Consider the following 23,104-nt stretch of genomic DNA (forward strand, 5'->3'; position numbering starts at 1 on the left):
AAATATGCAGGTGAGTATAAAATATTCACAAACAAACAGAAACTAAGAAAGACCATAGAAAAGAATCCAACTTGGCAGGAAGTAGTAAAGGAAGACTTAAGAGCCTGAAAGAAAAAAACTGGAGAGAAAGGCTTTAAGGAGCATATAGAAAAAAGAACAGGAGAAAGGACAACTAAAAGAGTAAAAAGGCAGATATAAACAAGATACAACAAATGAAAACTGAAGAATAAAATGATGGAAGTAAATAATGGATTTACAATCAATGGTATTTAGTATAACCATATAGTTGTATATTTATCATTTCAATCATGATTAGAGCATTTTCATTCTTACAATAATAAAAAAAATTGGATAAACTGTATGCTTTATTAATATGTACATTTACAGTAATACTGAATGTGAATGGATAAAACTCCCCAATCAAAAGACACAGGCTGACAGAATGGATAAAAAAACATGAGCTATCCATATGCTGCTTATAAGAAACTCAGCTTGGATGTACAGATATGAACAGGCTGAAAGTGAAAGGCTGGAAAAAGATATTCTACACAAGTAATAACCAAAAAAGAGCAGAGGTTGCTATACTAATATTTAAAATAGACTTTAAATATAAAAAAATTTAGATACAGAAGTCCATTATATATTAATCAAAGTGACAGTCCATCAGAAGGCTATAAAGTCATAAACTATGCACCTAACCAGGGTGTCCCAAAATACATGAGAAAAACTCTGGCTAAACTGAAAGGAGAAATAGACATCTCTACAATAATCACTGGAGACTTCAACGCCCCTCACATCATTAGATAAAACTAGATAGAAGAGCAACAAGAAAACAGAGAACTTCAACAATATTAAAAACGAGTTAGACCTAACAGACATATACAGAACACTGCACCCAAACTCAGCAGGTTATACATTCTTCTCAAGTGCCCATAGATTTTTCTCCAGGATAGACCACATGTTAGGGAAGCTCTCAATACATTTTATGAAGCCAACATCACCTTAATTGCAAAGTCAGATAAAGACACTACAAGAAAAGAAAATTACAGACCAATTTCTCTAATGAACATAGTTGCTAAAAAATTCTCAACAAAATACTTGCAAATCGAATCAAACAACATATCAAAAGATCTGTATATCATAACCAAGTGGCATGCAAAGATGGTTCAAAATAAGAAAATCAATCTACATAACACACATTAACAAATTGAAGGAAAAAAACACATGATCATTTTAAGTGATACAGAAAAGGCATCCAACAAACCCACAGCCAACTTTGTACTCTATGGGGAATAGCTGAAATTGTTCCTTCTAAGATTGGGAACAAGGCAAGGAAGGCCACTGTCACTGTTGTTATTCAACATGGTTCTAGGAGTTCTAGCTAGAGGAATTAGACAAGAAAAAATTAAAGGCATCCAAACAGAAGAAAGTAAACTCTCAACTCTGGGGATGACATGATCTTATATTAAGGGAATTCTGAAAAGTCTATGATAAAGCTATTTAGCTAATAAATGGCAAGATAAAGATAAACATGCAAAAATCAATAATTTTTTATACACTAGTATTGAACAACCTGAGAAGGAAATCAGTAAAGTTCCATTTACAATGGCAACAAAAAGACTCAAATACCTAGGAATGAATTAAACCAAAGAGTATAGATCTATATGCAGAAAACTAAAAAAAAAATCCTAAAAAAAACAATAAAAACCTAAACAAATACAAAGACTTTCTGTGCTCATGGATTAAATGACTAAATATAAAGATGTCAATCCCACACAAAGAGATTTATAGATTCAATGCAACAGGCTACACTACAGAAATAGAAAAGGCAATTACCAAATTCATTTGGATGGGAAAGTACACCCAAATTGCCAAAAGCATTCTAAAAAGGAGGACTGACATGGGAGGAATTTCACTACATTACCTTGAAACATATTACAAAACTACAGTGGTCAAAACAGCATGGTACTGGCATGAAGACAGACACACTGTTCAGTGGAACTGAACTGAAAGTCCAGAAATAAACCCTCACCTCTATGGCCAACTGATTTTTTTTTTAAGATTTATTTTATTTCTCTCCCCTTCCCCCTGTTGTCTGCTGTCTGTGTCCATTTGCTGTGTGTTCTTCTGCATCAGCTTGCACTATCCTGCAGCACTGGGAAACTGTGTCTCTTTTTTGTTGTGTTGTTTTGCTGTATCAGCTCTCCGTGGGTGCAGCGCCACTCTTGGGCGGGCTGTGCTTTTTTTTTTTTTTCATGTGGGGTAGCTCTCCTTGCAGGGTGCACTCCCTGCACGTGGGGCACCCCTGTATGGCATGGCACTCCTTGCCTGTGGCAGCACTGCACATGGGCCAATTCACCACATGGGTCAGGAGGTCCTGGGGATCGAACCCTGGACTCTCCATATGGTAGACAGATGCTCTATCAGTTGAGCCATGTCCACTTCCCTGGCCAACTGATTTTTGACAATCCTACAAAGTCCCCATTAACAGGAAAAACCAGTCTCTTCATAAAATGGTGCTGCGAGAACTAGATATCCTTAAGCAAAGAATGAAAGAGAACTCCTATCTCACTCCCTAGACAAGAAACAACTCAATATGGGTCAAAGACCTAAATATAAAGGAAGGACCATAAAACCACTAGAAGAAACTGTAGGGAAATATTAAAAGAACTTTTGCTAGGTGGTTGTTTCTTGGACCTTACACCCAAAGCACATGCAACCAGAGACAAACTCAGACCTCCTAAAAATTAAATGATTTTGTACCTCAAAGGACTTTGTCAAAAGAGTAAAAAGGCAGCCAACACAATGGGGAAAAACATTTGGCAATTATATGTCCGATAAGGACTTTGTCAAAAGGGTAAAAAGGCAGCCAACACAATGGGGAAAAACGTTTGGCAATTATATGTCCGATAAGGGTTTTATAGCAATTATACATAAAGAGATATTACAACTTAGAAATAAAAAGACAAATAACCCAATTTAAAAAATGGGCAAAAGACTTGAATAGACATTTGTCTAAAGAAGAAAGACAAATGAGAAAAATACATGAAAACAATGTTCAACATCACTAATGATGAGGGAAATGCAAATCAAAACTACAATGAGGTAGATATCATTTCACATCTATGAGAATGGCCACTATTAAGACAGATAACTACAAGTTTTGGAAGGGATGTGGAGAAATAAACATATTCAGTGTTGGTGGGAATAATGGCATAATCACTGTGGATGAATGTTTGGCAATCCCTAAAAAATTTGAATATAGATTTGCCATGTGACCATGCAATACTATTACTGGATATATAACCAGAAGACTTGAGATCTGTGACACAAATAGACATCTGCACACCAATTTGCAGAGCAACATTATTCATGATTGCCAAAAGTTGGAAATAGTCCATGTATCTATCAACCAATGAATGAATTAACAAACTGTGGTGTAGTTACATGATGGAATATTATGCACCTGTAGGAAGAAATGAAGTCATAAAGCATATGACAACATGGATGAACCTGGAGGACTTTATGTTGAGTGAAGCAAGATAGACACAAGAGGACAAATACTGTACGCTTGTGCTACTATGAATTAAATATATTGTGAAACATATTGTTTGATTCCATTTATATACAATGCAAATATAAATAAATTTATATAAAGATGAAATTAGATTCATTGTTAGTAGGACTGAGGAAGGAATGCGAGGGGATGTGGACTTTTTCTGTTTGAAGTAACGAAATTGTTGTAAATCTTTTCATCATGAGGAATGCACAACACTGTAATTGTACTAAAAGCTATTGATTACACACTTATGGATGTAAAATTTTCACTTTTTGCAGATGATATGATCTTATATCTAGAAAGTCCTGAAAAATCTTCAACAAAGCTGCTAGACCTAATAAATTATTTTAGTAGAGTGGCAAGATAGATTGATATGGGAATATCAGTGATGTCTCTATACACTAATAATGTACAAACTAAGCAGGAATTCAGGGGAAAATTCCACTTAGAATAGCACCTAAAAAGTAAAATATTTAGAAATAAGCTTAACATAGAATGTAGAGCACTGGTATTTAAAAAATGACAATACATTGCTAAAAGAGATTTAAAAAGACCAAAATAATTGGAAGAACATTCCATGCTCATGGATTAGAAGACTAATTATTATTATTTTTTTAAAGATTTATTTTTATTTATTTATTTAATTCCCCTCCCCCGGTTGTCTGTTTTCTGTGTCTTTTCGCTGCGTCTTGTTTCTTTGTCCGCTTCTGTTGTCGTCAGCAGCACGGGAAGTGTGGGCGGCGCCATTCCTCGGCAGGCTGCTCCCTCCTTCGTGCTGGGCGGCTCTCCTTACGGGTGCACTCCTTGCGCGTGGGCTCCCCTACGCCGGGGACACCCTTGTGTGGCACAGCACTCCTTGCGCGCATCAGCACTGCACATGGGCCAGCTCCACACGGGTCAAGGAGGCCCGGGGCTTGAACCGCGGACCTCCCATGTGGTAGACGGACGCCCTAACCACTGGGCCAAAGTCCGTTTCCCTAGGAGACTAATTATTAAGATATCTTGATATATGGATTGAATGCAGTCTTGAAAAACCTTCCATCAGTATTTTATAAACAAATAGAAAACACAATTATCAAGCTTATTTGTAAGGGTAAGTAGCCTCAAAAAGCCAGAAACATTTAAAAATTAAAAGTGAAGTTGGAAGAATTTCACTTTGGACTTTGACTCACATTACCCAGCTACAGCGGCAAAAAACAGCATGGTACTGGTATGAAAACAGACACACAGACCAATGGAAACAAATGGGTGGTTCAGAAACAATAACATCTATGGTCAAATGCTTTTGACGAGGCTGTTAAAGCATCCAGTAGAAGCAAAATAATCCACTCAAACAAACTGTGATGGGAGAACTTGATATCCACAGCCAAAAGAGGACCCCTATCTCACACTTTATACAAAAATTTACTCAAAATGAATCAAAGACCTAAATATAAGAGCTAGAACCATAAACTCCTACAAGAAAATGTAGGAAACATCTTCAAGACCTGGTGTTACAAGGTGGATTCTTTAGCCTTACACTCAAATCATGGGCAATGAAAGAAAATGGGATAATGGGGACCTCCTCAAACTTAAAAGCACTTTTGAGATTCAAAGGAATTTGCCAAGAAAGTGAAAAGGTAGCCCATTCAATGAGAAAAAGTATTTGGAAACCACATATCCAATAAGGGTTTGATTTCCATTTTATTTAAAGAGATCTTACAACTCAACAACAAAAGAGCAAGCAATCCAATTTTTAAAAAGGGCAAAAGACTTAAACAGATATTTCTTCAAAGAGGAAATACAAATGGCCAAAAAGCATTTGGAAAAATGTCCAATAACACTAGCTATTAGGGAACTTAAAACCACAATGAGATATTGCATACCACATAGAATGGCCATTATTAAAAAAACAGAAAACAAGAGGATGTGGGGAAATAGGAAAACTCCTTCACTGTTGGGATTGTAAAATGGTGCAACCTCTGTGAAAGACAGTTTGGCAGTTCCTCAGGAAGCTAAATATAGATTTGCCGCATGATCCATCAATTCTTCTTCTAGGAATATATTCAGAACTGAAAACTGTGATACAAATAGACATTTGCACACCAATGTTCATAGTTGACAAAAAAATGGAAGCAATCCACATGTCCATCAACTAATGAATGGATAAACAAAACATTTATAGATATGATGGACTTCTATGCTACTTTAAGAGAAAATGAAACTGAGACACATAAGATAACATGGATAAACTTCAAGACATTAACTTAAATAAGCCAGAGAAAAAAGGACAAATATTGCATGGTCTCATTAATATGAATTAACTATTAATATGAATTAATATGAATTAAAACCTAGAGTAAAGGTTATTAGGAGATAAGAGAAGGGCTGAGAAGGTGTGCTGATGCTGAATGTATATGGAAGTTTTAATAAACTTGATTGTAAATGTGTGGAAATGGATAGAGTTGATGGTAACACACAGTAGAATGGAGCACAAGTATAAATGAGATTGAGGTTGAAAAGGGTAGTCTTTGGATATAAATGTGAAGCAAAAGAAAGTTCTAGAATAATCTAGGCATTTAGAGAGGTAAATGTAAGAGCAAAACTATGCCACTTTTACAAGTAAATATAGGGGTAATTCTTCTTTATTTTGGTTGTGGCAATTGATGCTTAGATATGACATTAAAATCACTAGAAACAAAAAATAGACAAATTGTTTCTCACAAAAATTAAAAACTTTTTAATCAAAGGAAACCCTATCAAGACAGTGAAAAGATAACCTAAAGAAAGGAAAAAATGCTTTTCAAACATTTATCTGAGAAGGGCCTAATTATTTCAGAATGTATATATTTTTTTAAAATCCTCTACCTTTAACATAAAGACAGTCTAATTTAAAAAGGGCAAAGTATATGAATAGACATTTTTTCAAGGAATACATGCAATTAGATAAACACATGAAATAATGCTCAACATTTTTAGTTATTAAGGATATAGAAATCAACACCAAAATGTGACATCACTTCAGACCTGCTGGGATGGTTATAGTTTTTTGAAAATCTAAAATAACTGTTGACATGACAAGAAGACACACCAAAAAAAGAAATAGATTCCTGGTGCCACTGATAGGGACAGAAGCAGTCACAGAGGAACATGCAGCGAATGGACAGAGAGAGCAGTCAACTGGGGGAGAAGGGGAAATAAAAAAAAATAAAATAATTGTTCATTAGGATGTGGAGAAATTGGAATAGTTGTACATAGCTGGTGGGTATGTACAATGGTACAACCACTTGGAAAATATTTATGCAGTTCCTCAATAAAGTATACACAGAAATAGCTGATGACCCAGTAGTTCTCTTAATATATACCCCCAAAATTGAAGAAAGACATTTAAGTAGTTGTGTGTAAATGTTCATATAAGCATTATTTACAATAACACATAAACAACCCAGATTTCTATCACCTAATAAATGGATAATCAAAATGTGTATAGTATCCATACATTGGAACTTTGTCTAGTCATGAAATGGAATGAAGTAACGGTATAAGCTATACCATGGAAAAGACTTGAAAACATGCTAAGTGTTTTCAAAACTTAGGCCAAATACAAAAGCTCACATTTATACACAATATCCAGAACAGGTAAATCAACAGAGACAGAAAGATGATTAATGGTTGACAGAGACTGAGGGGAGTGGGGAGTATGGAAATATTCCTTTTGTGTGTTTGAGGTTTCCTTTGGAGTTCATAAAATTTTCTGAAATTAGATATAGCTGATACAGAACATGGTGAATATACTAAATGTCACTGTCCATACTTTAAAAATGGTTAATTTTATTTCATGTGAATTTCACCTCAATAAAATTGTACAGATAAGGTAAAGTACAGAAAGTACATGAGATTTTATTCAAAGAAATCCAAATTTCTCTAGCACATAAAACATATATATTTTATTGTATAAAAGTGAATATAGGGAAGTGGATTTGGCTCAATGGATAGAGCATCTGCCTACCACATGGGAGGTCCAAGGTTCAAACCCAGGGCCTCCTGACCTGTGTCGTGAGCTGGCCCACTCACAGTGCTGATACATGCAAAGAGTGCCCTGCCACACAGGGGTGTACAGCCTCACGCACAAAGAGTACATTCCGTAAGGGAGCTGCCCTGCGTGAAGAAAACGCAGCCTGCTGAGGAGTAGCACTGCACACAAAGAGAGCTGACACAGCAAGATGATGCAACAAAAAGAGACACAGATTCCGGGTGCCGCTGACAAGAATCCAAGTGGACTCAGGAGAACACACAGCAAATGGACAGAGAGAGCAGACAATGGGGTGGGGGGACAGGGAAAAAAAAAAAGTGAATATAAATGTGTTCAAAAATTTAATGAGCAGACACAGAGAACAGACAACTGGGGTGGGGGGTGAGGGGAGAGAAATAAATAAATAAATCTTTAAAAAAATTTAATGAGCATTTTCTCAATTAATTTTTATACATAAATGATACCATATTCATAAGATAAAAATGACAAATTAAGAAGAAATCCTTGAATTCCTCTCAAATATTTTTATAATTCAATTGTGAATGAAATGGCAATAAAATTATGTCCTGAACTGTTATAATTTCCCATTATAAAAACAAGTATAAAATTGACATTCAATATTCTTTCAGATAATTACTAACCTAGTCTACAGATTACTGTATAGTTTCTACCCTACCACTCCCACCATTCATTCTTCAACCTAGTAACCTTTTAAATTTTTGTCACTTCATTAGACCTGTTGAAATGTTCATATTTATTCATCTTGCATTTTTTTTCCAGATCTATACGAGAATTCCAGAATTTAACCTATAGAGAACCAGTCTTTTAGGATCTCTAATGAATCTCCAGGATCTGGAATATTTCTTAGTATACATAATGAAACTAAAAGAAATTAGGAATGAAGAAACAAATGAATCTTCATAATTTCTCTTCACAATACCCTTACATATCCAATATCATCTGAGAGATATAATTCTGAACTTACCTGGTAAATGCACTGAAGATTAACAGTATGTGTCCCACAGAATGAAGCACTGACTAGTTTAATTATCAGTGTAATCAGGCTGTGACCCCATGGAATATAGTCCTTATGTGGTTGGAATGTTTTAAATGGGTATTGAAAAATAGAGGTTATATTCACCTTAAGAAGAAGAAACCGGACAGGGCAGGATGGACAGGGCAGGAATTCGAGGAGAGAGGAAGGTACTGCTTTCTTTTGTAACATGTATCAGAACCACTGACCTCATCATTTCTTCCAATTTTGGAGTTCTGGTGAGTTCTCCAAACAACAGATATGAGTAGACCACACTTATTTGCATTTATAAGTCCTGAGTATTTTCATACTTTTTATTAAAAAAGAATTATCTTCCACTTTTATTGTATCCACTTTTGCCTCACCATTCTCATTTACCATTTTTGACTCTTTGCGTCCCTTATTCACTTTTTAAATCTATTTCATTACTTTTAATTGTGTTATCTAAGATTCTAGGTCTTTTCTGTTCAATACAGTAAGAATAAAACATATATGACTATTAAACTTAATCAAATTTAAATAAAACAAAAAATTCAGTGCTCTAGAAGCACTAAACAAATTTTAAGTGTCCAATAGCTATATGTGGCTAGCGACTTCTGTAATAGACTATGCAGATATAGAACACTATCTTCATTGAAGAAAGAACTATTAGGAATATTCACCTGAATCTTAGACAATTCTTCTATTTTTTTCCACTTAAAAATGAATTCTTTTTTGCTTCTCTATTAACTCCTATGTCTCCACCCCAATAATATTTATTTTTATTTCTTTCAATTTTTTAAGGTAGGTGCTTATATCATTTAATCATTTATTTTAATTTACATAAGTATTTTACATAATACAAGACCCATAATTATCTCAGGAATATTGATTTAGATTTGTGGCTTGGGTAATTTTACATAATGTATTCAACTATTATTGTTATTTTTCATAATGTACTTTATATTGTGCCAAGGTTATTTATAAGTTTCCCTCTTAATTTTCTGTTCATAGATGATATTTTTCATGTTTCTCATTATTTTCTGGTTTTATTTCCTTTTGAATAGGGAATGTTGGTTATCCCTTTCAAAATTTTTGAGGTTTTCCTCTGTCCTATTTTATGAAACATTTATATGGTGGGTCCATAAGTTCTTAAAAGGTAGTTTTGTTTTTTTTTCAGGGTATGGTATTTTATTATATGCTTTGCTGGATAATTGTGGAAATTGTTCTAATTTCTTTTGATAAAGTAGTTAGGAGTTTTCTTATCGAAACAAGAAGTGATAAAAGCCTATGAGACGATACATAAGTTTCAAAGGCCTAAGTCCCTCATTCCAAGCACCAGATCAACAAACTAAAGCTTTCCTGTCCCTGTAATTGTTGCTATCCCACAACGTGAATCCTGAGAAAAACCAATCATAACTCAAAAGTTCCTTTTCTTCTGTAACTTATTTCTTCTAAGTCAAGAGAAAGCCAAATAAGGAAAACAATCCTGTGTCAAGTCATAAGATTATTTTCATTAAGACTACCTCGTCCTTTTTACACAAGTCTTTTTGCTCATTCTTCCAAGCTTCCTTCCATTTTAGGGATTGTTTGTTCTCTCATTCATGAATTGCTTTAAAAACATATGAGATCCATAAAACCAAATTCCTTTGGCCTTTTTTAAAATTTTTGGCCATTTTGCCTAAGAGGAGAGGATCCAAAAGCCCCCACTCTAGGGACAATAAGAAAGACAATATAAGACTGCTGAATGCTTTGTGTTTTCTTTCCTCCCCAATATCTCCAAGTTCTTTGATGAGTCCCTCTCAGATCTGAGTTCCACTCTTCCTGTGTTTGATCTCTCTGATCTCACTAGCTGTCAGTCTAAATGTTAGTGGGTCAATCTTAGTGATGAGAAAGTTCAATTTTTTAGCCTAAATACCTAGCCTTTTAGTACAGACCTGTTTCATTTCTGCTACTGCTGGTTTCCTTGCCCTGTGCACAAGGTTTGAAGTGAAATGATAAAGATGGGATCCTAATGCTTATCTAAAATTTGATTCTCTATACTCTGGGACCCTGGCATATGTGGCCTAAGAGTTACCACCTCAGGGCCTCCTTGTTGCTCAAATGTGGCATCTCTGTAAGCCAATCTCAGTATATAAAAACACTACCATTTCCCTGACATGGAACATGACTGCTGGGGATGAGCCTCCCTGGCACTGAGGGATTATTACCAAACACAAACTAGGACTGCACCTGGAAAAAGACCTTGACCAAAGGTGGAAATAGTAAATACAAGAGTTTTTATGGCTAAGAGATTTCAAAATGAATCAGGAGGTGACTCCAGAGGTTATGTTTATGCAAATCTCAGCAGGATCTCACTGATTGCCACAGTAAGTAGTGTCTGAAATAGAGGCTCCTGAGGACTCTAGAAACATCCAGACACTATAGACACTGAGACAGATCAGGAGTTTTGCACCCTCACAGGGCTTTACTTTGGAATTTATGCTCCCCATTTTGACAGAGCTGGACTCATCTGTGGTTTCCCTATACATGGCTCTCTTACCCCTTCTATTTGAAGCTATATTTAGTATTATACTTGATATGTATATGTCCAAGACACTTAAATCTTTGGTCTGTCCACATGTCCACATGCCAGTTTGGCCCTGAGTCTCTGTAGGTTTACAAAATCTACTCTCAATTTCATTGGACTAACCCAAGACAACTAACAAGGTGATGATGGTGAATAACAAACATCCCAAGAAACAGAGTGTCACTCCAAGCAAAATAGTTCCATCCATCTACCCAAAGGACCTAAGTGCCCTTTAAATTAGGGGCAGAGTGGGCATCACCATCCCAAAATGCTGAAGACTGGGGAATGAACAATAGACTAAAATAGACTTACTACTTTTCTACTATAAACTTATTATTCTAGCAATGGAAGAACTTCTCGCATTGATGTGGAGGCAGTGGCCATCAGAGTTTCTGTGGGGAGGAAGAGGGAGGAATAGGTGTACTATGGGGACATTTTTTGGGACATTGGAATTGTTCTGAATGACATTACAATGGCATATACAGGCCATTATACATATGTGTGTGTGTGTGTGTGTGTGTGTGTATGAGACAGAGTGTAAACTATACTGTATACTATAATCTATAATTAATGGCAATGCTTCAGTATGTGTCCATAAATTGTAATTGATGTACCACACTAATGAAGGATGTTTTTAATATGGGAAACTGTCTCAGGGGGAGGGAGTGGAACATATGGGAATCGCCTATATTTTTATGTGATACTTATATAATCTAAAGCTTCTCTAAAACAGAAAAAAATTATGTGGCTGGAATCTGTATCAATCTAAGAAAATGGCAAAATCTCACCAAAGACATTCTGGAATTTCCGTTTCATTTTGGGAAATATCCAGGACTATCTGCAAAAGACAAAAGGGAAAGTATAAGCTCAGAGGATTTCTGTTTTATTTCTATGTTTTATGCCTGAAAAATAGCTAAATTAGTTTTAATTCAAGCTATAAGCTACCATTCCTACCTCTGAATGGTATTGCCAAAGTAACTTATGAAATTCCTTTAAAGAGCTCTATTCAGGTTAGCTTAAAGATAAATAAGCATTTACATATAAATGAAAACTCCTATTGTTCCAGTGATTAAGGAAAACAAGCTTCTAATATTTCCAGGGAAAACAGAGAATACATAGAAATAAAAATTTTTAAAAATAAATTAAATTTCACATAATAAGGTAAACCCTAGGCAAATAAGATTGACTGAATATTAACTAAATAAAAATTACTATGTCTTTGGAATTACCAATACTAAGTTGAATATAAGCACAGAATTTTACTCTAGTTTGGTGTGTTCTTAAATTTATGCAGTGTTCTAATAAACTAATTTAGCATTATATCTACTAGATCCTTAAGATGATCAAAGAATATAAACTGAGTTCTGAAGGATGTTGGGTTGAAGGCAGTTTATAAGATATTTTTGTTAACAAATATGTAAGGTATGCAGGATGTGTTTTTTTAAGGGAATGGAAAATAGACTTATCTAACAGTAAAATGATGTTTTTACAGAATGATGAAAAGGAATATGTAGAACAATCTGAATAGATTCAGCAGAAATTGCCAAATTAATTATAACCTCAGCAAACTTAACTCTGAGCAGGCCTAACATTATTCCTCCAGAAAACTGACTTCTTAACTGATCCTTTACCTCTTAACCTTCACCTAAAATTCTGTGACGTTATTGACCCTGCTACTCTTCTATCTTTATTCAGTCAGGGGATACCTCATGACTGTAAACTGTTAACTTCAAAATTAATGTTCTTATGATCAACACAGATGTCATTCTATTTTGTTAATCTTCTTATGCTAGAATTGTTAATGGTATATTCCAAACAGGCTATACCACACACTAATCAAATAAGATAGCCATGCACAATATTCTTCCACAAGAACTTTGAGCTCCTACCCAATCCTGCTATCAGAAGGAAATTCTGTTAACATCTATAGCGGGTTTTTTTTTTTTTTTCCATGGACCCCTTTGCTAGTCAGGTGAAAACCACAGACCCCTTCTCAGAAGGTAGCATCAGATAATTTTAGGAGACTCAACACTGGCATGTCTTTAAATTAAAATTTTCAATTCAATCTCACAGACCCCTTGAAATCTTTCCCCTGGTTTAAACCCCTGATCTATAGTGATTTCAGCATACTATGGAAGCAAAGAGGGTTCCTCACTTCTTCTGGTATGCCAGTTGAGAATTTTGGACCAGTAAATTATCTTCTACCAATTTACTCCTATCTACTGTTGCTGTCATTAAGATAAAGGCTTAAAGGACTGAGCCTAAATATTTTAAAAAATGCATTTGTGTATTTTCATGCAAAAACAGACACTTATAAAATAGGTGTAATTATAAACTTAAATTAATACTGTCTAAAATAACTGAAGAATCTAGCCTTTCCTGGCCAAAAATTTTACCTTTGGCCCTCTTTTTATTCATAGCATTCCTTTTAAAGAACTCACATTCTCCCCATATGAAATTGTTCCTAGCAGACGTATTTCTGAGAATAAACTGAGAACTGATCACTTATTGTCACACCATGGCATGACCCAATTTGCAAATCCTTAATGCATTATGTCAAAGATTATCTTCAAACAGTAAAGGACACCTTTCCTGTCCCACATGACAGACACTCCATTAATCATAATCTGTGACAGGATACTGGGTAAACTGGAAATGACACAGACAAATGACAGCCCTATATCCTCATTAAAAGGAACCCTGCCAGGTACTCCTAACTTCCCGTAATGCAACTTAATTACAGGGTGTTTTGCCATGGGTTCACTTTACTCAACTAAAAAAAAATTCCATCAGACCTGGACTAATTATGGAGACTTAAAAATCAAACAAGCCAGGAAGGGAAGTTGAAAATGTCACAAAGTAGATGACTTACTCCTAGATCAAGTACTAACAAAAACAAGTCCACATAGGCTCTACCTTACTAACACTTACAATGCATAAAATCTTTCTATTGCCTTATGGTTTGCCCCTGCACTGGCCTGGAAAGACAATGCCATTGCTTGCTTCTCCAAGGACATTTGAAAGGAAGGTAAGCTTACAGACTGTTGGAATTGTCACCATAAACCCTATCTATGCACACTGCAAGTGACCCCATAACATATTTCTTTCTTATCCCAAATGCTTCAGTCTCTTTGGATCAGACAGCATCTTTAGATTCATATCAAATATGAATACTAGACCCTAAGTCTTCTTTACTTGGCTTTAAGCTTTCTTGGGCCTGTAACCTTGTAACCAAAACTTAAGAATAAAAGTTTATGATTATTCAATTATATAGATGCTCTTTTCCTTATTTTATCAGTATATTATAGAATAGCCAAAAGCTAATACCTGAAATTACTGAAACTGTCTAGGTCAAATTAACTTTTTATGGTTTTTGTAAACAGGGCTCACCGTTGTGTATACTAACTATCCTGATGGTTATTCCAGTCTGACTTTACCTTTGTTTATGGTTATTTCAAAGGTAGTCTCACCCTTGTGTATACTTACTATTGTGGTGTTTATCCTAAACTAATCTTACACTTGTTTATGGTTATTTGAAAACTAGCTTGTGTATATTTACTATTGTGATTGTAGCCATTCTACCCTCTGGTTTGAATACATTAAAACCCTAAACTCCTCACAATCAAGGAGGCAGATTTGGGGGACATTGCTAGACTGATGATATCTTTGCTATCCTAGCAAATAAACTTTCTCACTTGGAACTACAGTATCTCAAGAATTGGTTGCTAAACTGTATTGGAAGGAAAGAACTTGCTTTTGCTCAGTATCATACATACTATAGATACAACTGGTTGAGAGAATTATAAAGATATCTTCTAGTTTGGAAAATTTACTATAATAGTCCACATGTTTCCACAAACTACAAGTTACCTTAACACACATTCAGGTTTAAGGTACCAGATCTGCAAATGATTCACAACACAGACTTTGGTCAGCTTTTCGTCTGAACTCGCAATACCACAGGCCCTTGGATACAAAGGACAAAATGACAGTATTCCTAGTAATGAATTTATAAACATCATCATCTTGACTGTAGTTACATTGTTCTGTCAGGCAATACTTTTATTGTGGAAATTTTATCAGATATTTGCCTATGCAGTAAACTACCTTAATAGCTGATAAATGTTTGGGCAATGTGCATTTTTTCTCCTCACAGTCCCTTAGGAATTTATAATAAATCTGAAACTTCTCACTGATCTACCCCCCTCAATCTAAAGTCTCAAGTAAAACAGGATTTACCCAGGGAGTTAATGATTCTGTGTTTCCCTCTTTGGTCAGATTGCTGCTACCTTGGCTTGGGTTTAACACAAATGAAAACAGACTTAGATATTTATCAATCACAAGAGGAGAAATTACTGAATCTACTGCTAGAGCTAGAGCTGCACAAAGTCATTAGATTTATTAGTTAAACCTGTTTTAGACAAAAGCATTGCCAAACGTTACTTATTAGCTGAAACAAGGAGGCATTTTTGCCATTGCCAACATCACCTTTTGTACCTGGTTCCACACTTCTGGAGAACTTGAGACACAACTGCATGAAATAATTAACTAGAACACATGGTTTAAACAGGTAAGGTCTTTCTCGAGGCCCTGATTTAATCACATTGATGTCAGTTGGGTCAAATGGGTCCTGGGTGTAGGAGTTTACTATGATGTAGGCAGTTCAGCCTTTCATCACTCTAGTACTCAGTATAGGCTCCCTGCTATACTGCTTTCTCTCAAGGTTTTGAATGTGTGTGCCCAGCCACTTGGGATTTCTTTACATCTGGGATCACTTCCCCAGCAAGTGATTTAAGTCTGGATGACATAAAAATGATGATCATTAGAAAACTGGAATCATGACCATCTATGGGCCCAAAATGAATACAATCTGCAGTACTACTCCAAGGCCTTAGGCAGTAACTGAAAATGGGCTCCACACCTCACATTTTGATTACAACTCTCAATGGCTAAGAGCCAGATCAAACTGGGGGAAATTATTAAACAAATTAAGTAGGCCCTAGATGGAGTCCTTCAGGCTAAGCCCTACAACAGAAAACTGAAGTTTTACTTAGTTTCTACCTCATGTAAGTGCTCATTTCCCAAGAACCTAATACATAACAACCTGCCATAACTTGCCAGGTCGTTTCCTCTCCTCCTTCTCCAGGAATCTTGATCTGTTCGGTTTTTGTCCAGATTTTTGTTCCCAGTTCCTATGATTTAAATTCTCTTCCTCACTCAGTGCCCCATTTGCCTTACAATTTTCATTCCTGGGACTTTCCAGTCTAGCAGCAATTCAGTTCAACCCTCCCTTTCCATTTTTCTCTGTGAGGCTTTTCTGTCAAAAGTTTCTTCCCTCCTAGGTTATTCTACCTCTGAGAGTCAGACATGGTCATTCCAGAAAGACGGGATCTCAGAAAAGTCTATTCTGCCTTGAAGGAATTACACCGACAGTAACTGGATTGAGTGCACAGCGTTCGGCTGCGGATTTCACTCCCCACCCCCTAAAATGGAGGCCCTTGTTTCCAGCATTCCTCAGCAGCTTGTTTTCAGCACTGGGTCTCAGTACGTGGATGTGCGTGGGGATCTAACTCACTACGGTGAGTGCCTCTAAAATCTGTTTCCCCAGTGAGAGGGACCCGGGCTGCTTGCCGCCTCTGGAGAACTCCCAAGTTTTGCACGGGACCCGCTGAGAGGGAAGGGAAGAGGACCCGTAAGCCCTGGATGGAAGTCTCTTACGTGTTTTCTCCTTTCTTCACTTCAGCAGTTGTGGAGTCCTCCTCCAGTCTCCTCCACTCTCCAGAGAATCTGGGCAGTTGTTTTCCAGGTGTGGCTTCCGTCGCTTTGTTTATGACGTCACTCCTCCGACACTGACCTTTTTTTAAAGCTGTACAGGAGATTGACCCCTGGACCGCACACTGGGAAGCAGACCTTAACCACTGAGCTGCACCTGCTCCCCGATGGGACTTACTTATTTCATTTGTTTTTCTTTTTAGGAAGTGACAGAGATTGAACCCAGGTCCTCCTACATGGGAAGCAGGAGCTCAAGCAACCACACTCCCTCACTGATTTACTCATTTCATCTCAAGTTCCTGAAACCAAATAATAGGCAAAAGGCAGCTTAACAATTTATGGAAGCATTAATCTGAAAAATTCTGTCAGGTCACATTTATATTACTTCATCCGAAAATCAAACGCAATCGTTTCTCCAGTGTTTAGAAAGATACATAAATAACTCCCTTCTCGGGTGGGTGAGGAGGCGGCCCACGCAGGCGCAGCCGCCGCCGCCGCCGCCTCCCGGGCTGAGCCTCCCGCACCCTGGGGGCGCCCGCTGCCTTCACGCCGCCGGGCCTGTCCTGGGTCTGCCGCCCTTTAGCTGTCCCGGCTGCTCGTCCCGCCACGGAGCCGGCGACGTGCTCCTGCCCGGAGAAAGCTCAGGAGCTGAGCGAGCAGCCCCAGCTCCTTCCCTCCCGCTGCGGAGGGAGGAGGCCGAGCGACTGCGAGGCCAAAGGGATCGCTGAGGCGGCTGCCCTTGGCTGGAGCCCCCTGCGCGGGGACCTGCCCGAGCGAGGGGCGGGCGCTGGGCTCCCAGATCCCCCGTGAGCTCCGCGGGCGCCGGCCCGGGCTGAGGGGCAGAGCCGGTGCCTGCGCCTCGATGCTTGGACTTTCTCTAGCTCGAACACGTACTGGGCTGTGGCCCAAGCCCGGCTGGACGCGGACCGCGGCCGGGGCAGTGCTTAGGGTTAAAGGGCTGCTCTCTTCCCATCTCTGCTCCCTGGGAGTCCGTGGTGGGGCCGCCCTTAGATCTAGTGCCTGCCTCGGCCCTGCCCCTGCTCCTGCCTTTCCTTTTGGGGCTCGGATGCTTGGCTTTCCAGGGGGAGCCCTACCGCCTGCCCACCTGTCAGCTTCCTGAAAGAGGACAGTGGTCTTTTTTGGTAGGTTGGAGTACTATTGAATAAAATAATTGGTGAGGGGTCATTGTTATTATTCGTAGTGGTATTGTTTTTACATCTGCGTATTAGCCGGGATGAAAAGGAATTCCATAACTTGAGTCTCTTGAACAGTGGAGCTTATATTCCTGGAGATTTTAATAATTTGATGTTTTCTGACCAGCTAGACGGAATGAGAAAGTGTGGACACTGTGTTGTGTGCTTCATAACTGGTGAAGGTTCATTTATAGGTTCAGAGGTGGAAAAGACCTATTTTTAGTTTGTTCTGCCACAGCCTTTGAAATAAACTTTTTAGCCTGTAAAAAAAAAGGAAAGATACATAAATGATTACAGACTGGTTAAGTGTCATAACCAGTGTCTCCTTCTTAATGAAGAAATTGAAGAAAAAATGTTTTATTACATTCATATCGCATAAAACTAAGCCAAGCCCATTTTTTTTTAACCTTTAGCATTGATATAGTACCTTCTTTGCCATTTCTACAAAACTATTACAATGTTACAGGTCACTATAGTCACATTAGTTGCATTGTTCTTATTTATCACGAAGTTCCTAAAATCTTGTAGCTGAAGAACATTCTGGTATTTATAGAATTAACCACAATCCTAATCGTCCACCAAAATCACGATGTTATGCATCCTCTAGATTATCCTTATGCTGTCTTTCAATTAACATTAATTTCCCTGGACTACATCTTTTAACTACAATCCCAGGTTATAGTGTAGGGAAGCATCTACAGGACCTTGTAATAGGAAATAGCTTCATGAACTTCACACCAAAAGCACGAGCAGCAAAAGAACAAAAAATAAATGGAACTCCCTCAAAATTAAAGCCTTCTGCACCTCAAAGGAATTTGTCAAGAAAGTGAAAAGAGAACATACGCAATGGGAGAAAATATTTGGTAACCACATAACTGATAGGAGACTATAACCTGCATATATAAAGAACTCCTAAATCTTGAAAATAAAAAGACAAACAACCCATTTTAAAAATGGGAAAAAGATTTAAACAGACCCTTCTCCAAAGAAGAAATATAAATGGCTAAAAAGCACATGAAAAAATGCTCCAAATCTCTAGCTATTAGGGAAATGCAAATCAAAACTACCATGAGATACCATCTTACTCCCATAAGATTGGCAGCTATGAAAAAAACAGAAGAATACAAATGCTGGAAAGGATGTGGAGGAATGGGAACACTCATCCACTGCTGGTGGGAATGCAGAAGGATCCAACCATTCTGGAGGACAGTTTGGCGGTTTCTTATAAAACTAGCTATAGATTTGCCAAATGACCAGCAATTCCACTGCTGGGTATACACCCAGTAGAACTGAAAACAAGGACACAAACCAATATATGCACACCAATGTTCATAGCAGCATTGTTCACTATTGCCAAAAGTTGGAATCAACCCAAAAGCCCATCAACAGATGGATGGATAAATAAAATGTGGTATATACATACAATGGAATACTACTCAGCTTTTAAAACGAATACACTGCAAACACACATGATAACATGAATGAATCTTGAGAACCTGATGTTGAGTGAAGCAACCCAGGCATTGAAGGACAAATACTACATAACCACAATGATATGAAATAAGTAAACCAAGCTGCCTCAGAGAGCTAGAGACTGGATGATAGGCTTAAAAGAAATTGGGGGGTAGAGGAAGGATGTAAGCTGACATCTACATGGGGGAAATCTATGATAAGCTGGAGGTAAGTATGTGTACAAGAAAGGGATAAAATGGGGGCATAGGGTTACCTTTGGGTGGGGATTTGTGGGCTTGAGGGGGGCTAGGGATGGGCAAATGGGTAATATTGCCCAAGAAACTGGGGGGAGGGTGGGGCAACATATGAACATAGGAGAATATCAGGTGTTGGTTGAGAGTATAATGCTGAAAAAACCTTTTCAAAATATAATTAGGAAAGTTACCTGTTTAAGATACTTAAAGGGGATAATGTGATGTAAGACAGACTCCTAGGGAGCGTGTGAGTGCTCATTTTGCCATAGTGGGTTATATCATTGGATAGAGACCCATATAATGAGAGTGAAGGCATACCCACATCCTGGGGAGGACTGATATTCTCAAATAGAGGGAATTGTATCTATCAAGAGAAATGGTGGCTCCCAATGCATTAGGGCAGTTGAGCATGTCAAGCCCTCAACACTGTTGCAAGTATCTCAGAACATGGCCCTTCAAGCAATGAAGATTGACTGTCACTGCGGGCCCTAAAGGGAGGGGGAAAGAGGTGTTGAATACATGGAATCGATGTAACTGTGTGGGCAATAGAAGTGTTCACAAGATTATGCATGGATGGATATAGGACATGTTCAATTACACCAAAAATATATTGGGGCTGATAGGCTAAAATGTAAATCATAATATAAAACATAAGAAACTAAAAATTTAGAAATTGTATAGTCTAAAATATAAACCACAATGCAAACCCAAATGTTACCTTGTTTGAAAGCTATTGTCTCAATATCTGTACATCAGTTTCAGTAAATATAGTAAGAAAATGTAAAAAGATTATTGCTGTGGAAGGGAAAAGGGTTTTATGTTAGATATGTGGGAGTACTGTACATTATATATATGAATTACTGTGATCTAAAACTTTTGTGACGATAAGCTTAATAATTCTGAAAAAATATATAAGAAAAAGAAAGGACATAGACACTGAAGAAAAGACAGAAGAAGTTGCCTTGCCAATTTGCATACAAGGCAACACTTACTGCAGTGATGGAAGGCCAAACATCAAAAACAAAGCTTTTGCATTTTTAGATTTTTTGATACCCCAATTTATTTTTATCTTAATTTTTCTAAATTAATATCTATTCTATATCTAACCTTTAAACTCATCACTATATTCCATTTTACTAGTAATGGAATCTGGCAATATATTGGGCTTCATTTTTGAAGAAGTTTTGGATCACAGAGAGGTTCAACAATGGCAGTGGAGGAATACTGGTGTGGGATGTTATTGACAGGAGACATATGGTTGGCAGGGAGTTCTTCAGGGCATATATCCAGGTACATAAAAATGTTTGGATATTTTCATAGTGGTTACAATAAAAAACAACAACTGAGGAGTGCTGAGTTCCTAGCCAGGTGAACTCTATCATAGTCCCTAAAGGAACAGCAACAATCCCCCAAGTCCAACGGCAAAGACCAAAAAAGAAGGAAGGTCCAACAATGAGCCCTTGATACTAATGACTATGCTTGTAAGCCTGTGCACCTGAAATAAGAACAAGGCCTAGAGCTGCAGGGTGCCTAAGAGTTACCTCCTGAGAGCCTCCATGTTGCTCAAATGTGGACAGTCTCGAAGCCAAACTCAGCATGTAAATGTGTTGCCTTCCCTCCAGCATGGGACATGACTCCCGGGGATGAGCCTCCCTGGCACTGAGGGATTACTACCAAGTACCAGCTGATGATGTAACTAGAAAATGACCTTGAATAAAAGGGTCAACTCGGACCAGCAAAATATCTCAGTGTACATATAATACAAGGAGTTAAAAATGCTTTTTGACCTGAGTAAAAGGGGGAAATGGAAAGGACAAATGAATTTATATGGCCATGAGTCTCCAGAAAGAGCCAGGAGGTTATCAGAGGGGTTGCCCTTATGCACACCTGAGCAGAGTCCCAGAAACAGATAAAAGTAGATACAACCCCAGGTATTGGTTCTTCTGAGGGCTGCAGGGACCCACAGGTTCTGTGGTCATGGCAGATGGAGTTCAGTGCCATGTCAGTTGGCCTTTCTTTGGAGTTTGTGTTTCTGTGTGATGGAGCTGGACTCAGATGTGATCTTTGTCCACAAGCCTCTCATGTTACTTTTACCAGAACTGTAGTTGGTGCTGGGGTTTAATGTATACCCTGGGGACCTGTATCTCTGGACTGAGCATGTGATAGGCAGGCCCTGGGCCTCCACAGACTTGCAACTCCTACACTCTGGTTTATTGGACTTAGCCCACTCAGCTAACATGGAGGTGAAGAAGGCCAACCACCACACCAGGGAGCCAACAGTGCCTACAACTGAAAGCAGGAGAATTGCATCCAGCATCCATATGGAATCTAAGCCCCCTCTTGATATAGATGTGGAGTGGACACAACCATTCTAGGGTCCACAGGATGGAGGAATAGAGTATGGATTAGAGTGGACTGACTGATATTCTATTCATGAACTATTGTGATTAGTAATCAAGGAAAATGTGGCATTGGTGTGGAGAAAGTGGCCATGGTGGCTGTTGGGGGTAGGGAGTGGGAGGAAGAGATGTGATGTGGGGGGCATTTTCCGGGGTTGGAGTTGTCCTGGGTGGTGCTGCAGGGACAGCTACTGGACATTGTATGTCCTCCCAGGGCCCACTGGATGGAACGTGGGAGAGTGTGGGCTATGGTGTGGACCGTTGACCATGGGGTGCAGCGGTGCTCAGAGATGTATTCACCAAATGCAATTAATGTCTCATGATGATGGAAGAGGTTGTTGTTATGGGTGGAGGAGTGGTGTGAGGGGGGTGGGGGGTATATAGCGACCTCATTTTTTTTTTATGTAACGTTAAAGAAAATAAATAAAGACAAAATCCCAGGTTATAAATAAGCAGTGTGTGTAATAGTCAGTATAATGTGCTAATATTAGCTCAAGCCATTACAAACATGTAATTGACCTTATTAAACATTCTACAAACAATTCAGTATCATCTCCCCCTTCCTAACCAGCATTCTGTCTCCTACTAATCTGTACTCTATAGTGTTATTCCATTAAGTTTACGAATCTTATTTGGTCTAGATCAGTGAGAACATAAAATATTTAGCCTTTTGTTTCTGTCTTATTTCACTCAATATCATCTAGGTTCATCCTTGTCACATGCATCCCAATTTCATTTGGTCTTTCATGAATAGCATTCCATATATACATTGTATTAGTGAGCCAAAGGGGTGCTGATGCAAAATACCAGAAATTTATTTGTTTTTACAATGGGTATTTATTTGGGGTAGGAATTTACAGATACCAGGCCATAAAGCATAAG

General features: G+C 37.9%; 1 protein-coding gene across 8 annotated transcripts in view; it reads right to left on the minus strand.

The window, feature by feature from the left end:
- Positions 1-17,687, minus strand: part of LOC101416633 (zinc finger protein ZFP2-like) — a 61,708-nt gene extending 44,021 nt beyond the window's left edge. For 2 of the 8 annotated variants that reach the window (XM_071212707.1, XM_071212711.1), the window contains exons 1-2: positions 16,871-17,392; positions 11,941-11,990 (exon numbers count right to left, since the gene is read on the minus strand). The gene's annotated coding sequence lies outside the window, so the exon portion shown is untranslated. Of the gene's footprint in view, positions 1-11,940; positions 11,991-16,870 lie in introns of all 8 variants that reach the window. The other 6 variants (XM_004451263.4, XM_071212709.1, XM_071212710.1 and 3 more) reach the window with 6 other exon arrangements.
- Between the last annotated feature and the right edge of the window lie 5,417 nt (positions 17,688-23,104).

Source organism: Dasypus novemcinctus, chromosome 29 (genome assembly GCF_030445035.2).
Source record: "Dasypus novemcinctus isolate mDasNov1 chromosome 29, mDasNov1.1.hap2, whole genome shotgun sequence".
NCBI lineage: Eukaryota > Metazoa > Chordata > Mammalia > Cingulata > Dasypodidae > Dasypus > Dasypus novemcinctus.